The 4,517-nt window shown below is 37.8% G+C and overlaps 1 pseudogene; it reads right to left on the bottom strand.

Moving 5' to 3' along the window:
- Positions 1-1,587: 1,587 nt before the first annotated feature.
- LOC111385597 lies at positions 1,588-2,687 on the bottom strand (annotated as a pseudogene).
- Between the last annotated feature and the right edge of the window lie 1,830 nt (positions 2,688-4,517).

The raw sequence follows: 4,517 nt of genomic DNA, 5'->3' as shown, positions 1-4,517 counted from the left end.
AAAGGAGAAGCTGAAGCATCTGGTTGAAGCTACATCAAGTAATGAGGAAGCTCTTGTATCTCATGGTGGTCGACGGAGGGGCAAATTTAGGGAAAACAACAATGTGTATTGCTTCTATTGCAAACAGAGAGAACACTCGAAGAAGGACTGTGAGAAGTTGCAGGCTAAATGTGATTTAGCTACAAATCATAGTGGGCAATCATGGAATTCGGACGAGACTAATGTGACTGAGGATTTTTCGGATGGTGGAGATGTGATGTTGACTGTGGTTTCTGACGTGGAATCTAAGCCTGACAGGGAGTGGATTCTTGATTCGGCATGTTCGCACCATATGTGTTCCGATAGGAATTTATTTCAGACATATGAGGCTGTTCAGCAAGGTGGAGTTGTAATAGGGAACAACGAGTCTTGCTGTATTGCTGAAATCCGTCGAGTTAGATTGCGGTTGCAGGATGGGATGGTTAGAACACTTGGCCAAGTTCGACATGTTCCAGATCTAAAGATGAATCTCATCTCGTTGAGTACCCTAGATGCAAAGGGATATAAATTATCTGGTGGAAGTGGAGTCTTGAAGGTCTGAAGAGGTGTCCAGGTTGTACTGGAGGAACGGAAGAGATCCTAGTTATACATATTGCAGGGAAGTGCAGAACTTGTTTTGAGATATCGGGACAAGTTCGGTATTGTGGTGGATATATAGTTTGGTACAGTACCTCTTCTGATAGGCTCTGGATCGGTTCAGAACACTACTAGGGAGAGCGTTGGTGATTTCACTTTGCCACCAATTTCAGTGGATGCACTGTGTTCAAATGCTAGGGGTGGACTCATGTAGCATAGGTACAATGGTGTTATTGATGTCTGTGATGCTTTTGGAATCGTTGAAGGCGACAGTTCTGACAAGGGGCCTTCTGATCAACCACTTGGTTTGGTGTCTGCTACAGGGTGTGCTTTGACCCTGTTTGGTCAGCAGTAATTCCTTGGTGGAATTTTGGGAACCCGAGATTTGGGTTCAAGTGTCACTTGTGAATGTCTTGCAGAGGAAGATGGTTTTGGTGATGGAGAGTTTTGGTTACTGTGTTGAAGGGATTGGTTATTTCGATTTAAATGGATTTGAAATTTTGGAGTTTCGTTTGTTGCACTGAAATGTTGAGTCAAGGTGGAGATTGTTAATTATATGCCTCAAAATTTGGTCAAATATTTGGAAGATTACGTGATCGTGTTGGTTTTGGAAAGATACCATATTAGATTCAAGAAGGATATGGAAAGAATCAAATTGGAGCCAAGAAAGGAAACAAATTTTCTTGTATGCCACACGTTTTTCCTTTTCTTTTCCTTTTACATGATTTTCTTCCTAATTTCCATTTTTTGCCTATTTTTAGGGTTTGACTCGTATACTATAAATATAGGTCTCCTTTTTCAGTTTAGTAGAAGCCAATATTGCTATGGCGTTGTATTCTATCCATATTGTCAATTAATAATACATCTTGCCTCTGCGTTAGTTCCTCTTTTTTCTTCTTTACTTTATACCTTGATATATTTTTATATTGCTGCAATCTTTAATACTTCATATCGCGTCATTAACTTCATTTTTTACAACCCTTCAGTCCCAACATAACTAGGGAGAGCCTCCAGAAGGGCTTCATGGTACATCTCAACAGACTTAACTTCAGTGGTCAAAGTAGAGGGACCAAAAGTCACAACCATACCAGGCTTGAGGACACCAGTCTCTACACGACCTATCAGGACAGTACCAATACCACCAATCTTGTAGACATCCTGAAGTGGGAGACGAAAAGGCTTGTCCGAGGGCCTCTTGGGCTCCTGAATCTGGTCGAGTGCTTCTAGAAGGGTTGGGCCCTTGTACCAGTCGAGGTTGGTGGACCTCTCAATCATGTTGTCTCTCTCAAAATCAAAAATGGGGACATATGGAATCTTGTCAGGATTTTACCCAACCTTTTTGATGTAGGAAGAAACGTCATTCACAATTTTATCATATCTAGGCTTGGAGTCTTTTGGTGTGGTGGCATCCATCTACAGAAGATGGATCACAAACATACAAGATGAATAAGACAATATTCTAAAAATAATAGGATACAAGAAAGATTATTGGTTTGGATCATTGAAAATGAGCTCACCTTGTTGCAGCAGCAAATCATTTGCTTGACACCGAGGGGTGAAAGCAAGCAAAGCATGCTCACCGGTCTGACCATTCTTGGAGATACCAACTTCAAAACCACCAGTGGTGGAATCAATGATCAAGACAGTACAATCAGCCTATGAAGTATCGGTAATCATGTTCTTGATAAAGTCACGATGTCCAGGAGCATCAATGGCAGTGCAGTAGTACTTGGTGGTCTCAAACTTCCACAAGGCAATATCATGTCCAGGAGCATCAATGACAGTGCAGTAGTACTTGGTGGTCTCAAACTTCCACAAGGCAATATCAATGGTAGCTCAGCCTTGAGCTTGTCAAGCACCCAAGCATACTTTAATGATCTCTTGTTCATCTCAGCAGCCTCCTCCTTGAACCTTTCAATGACACGATTATCAATTCCACCAAGCTTGTAGATCAAGTGACCAGTGGTGGTCGATTTTCCAGAGTCTACATGGCCAATGACCACAATGTTAATGTGAACCTTCTCCTTACCCATAACGAATATCTAAAAACTGAAAATAGTTTATAAGCAAGCTATTAGGAAAAAAATGCTATACAAAATTACTATAGCATTTACAATATTACAAATTTACTAATTGCAGAAGAACCAAGTGATTAGTGTGTAAAATATAATGTTTTCCCCTTCTTATTTATTACATTTGTGTGATTATTTGATACCAAAATGCACTCATTATACTTATATTTTGATTCAAGTTGCATTTTGGTAGAAAATATGAAATTTGGGATAAAAGAGCGGAGAAAGACCAAAGTAGAAGAAAATGAAAGTTTGGAGACTAAAGTGCAAATACTCCAAACTTGTGCCTAACCTTATGATGAATATTTGAAAGTGTTAGAGATCAAGTGGATGAAGAAAAAGGTAAAAGGGATGAAATATCGTCAAAGTATGGTCACACATCAAATCCCAATCAAAAAAGTTACGCATCAATTTTTAGCCTCATATTGGGACCCATTTCTGACATAAAAAATGATCGAATTGGAAGATAATATTTGAAGAATATTTGTAGGCCTTTTAAATTAGCTCTCCAACGCAACTTGAATCACTTCAATTGAACATCAATAGAGGAAGATATGTTCAAAATACTGAAAGCTGTCCGGAAGAGAAAAATTTATACTATGCTGGCCTATGTGTACGCGAAATTCCAAAAATTCACTGCTGAGGTCTAAACAAGTCTATTGTGCATATGCACCATTAGAACCATGCATACGCATGGTTCATTCTGGTACCCGAATCTTTAGTTTCCTAATTTGATACAACTACTTATGGAAACGTGGTTCACACGATTTTAAGCCCTAATTCGAGGGAGAATTCCATTATTCTCCTCTAAGCATAATTTTCTTTGATTTTTGGCTCACTAACACTGAGGAACTAAGGGATTCGGTGAGGCTACGATGGAACTCGATTGGTGTAGGTGATTTTAATGTCCTTTTACGCATGTAATTCTAATTTCATTGTTAAATGATTTTCAGATTTGGATTTTCTGTTTTCATAAGATTGTTTTGAGATTAATTCAATTCTCATTAGATTGTTTTGGATTCAGTCAAACTTTTTCTATTGATTAATTAAAATAATTATTGAATTTCAATTCCAAGCATTATTGTGAGATCGGTTTAACGTTTATTAGGTTTCTCATAGATTCAATCATGTTTTGTCTATTGTCTATTGTGGAATTAAATTATTCATTGAATTTCAATTTCATGCAATCTTATTGGTGTGATTCTTTACCATTATATGCCCTATGTATATAATTGTTTTTGGATCTGATTTCAATATATTATAGTGGGAATGTGTTGTAGGAAATCTGGATTTTAGAATTACTATAGAATTAAAATGGGCTTTAATGATATATTTTCCAATTAAAGCTAAATACTATTCCGCTAGTCATGATATATTTTTCAAAATTTTGATTTAGAAAAGATGAAGCGGCTGCATCACAAAAATTGATTGCCTACGAACCCTTAACGGGATCAAGCCACCGTGGTTCGTGCAAACACACACAAAAGGCATCATCGTATGAAATCGTACATAAATGAAAGTAGCTTTTAATTTTGAACTTTCACTTAGTGTAAACAACTCAAAGTTTTGTCAAGGTGCTATGGTGAACGAATCTTGAACCAAGGACCCTATAATGACTAGCCGGAGTCATTACACATACTATTCCGATAAAAAGGAGTGTCTCTTTTGTACCAACGCATTAATGGCCTTGCGTATATCCCGAATTTCATGAGTGCTTTAGAGACAGTCTAAATCTCATAGAAAACAACCTGACTTTCTCACTCACATAGGTAAGTTCTTTATAAAGTAATTCTGCGAGTTACTTTCTCTCTCAATAGAACTTATTAAGGA

This window comes from Olea europaea, unplaced genomic scaffold (genome assembly GCF_002742605.1).
Source record: "Olea europaea var. sylvestris unplaced genomic scaffold, O_europaea_v1 scaffold3216, whole genome shotgun sequence".
NCBI lineage: Eukaryota > Viridiplantae > Streptophyta > Magnoliopsida > Lamiales > Oleaceae > Olea > Olea europaea.
The sequence above is the reverse complement of the archived record's forward strand: the minus strand, read 5'-3'. Positions and strand labels throughout refer to the sequence as shown.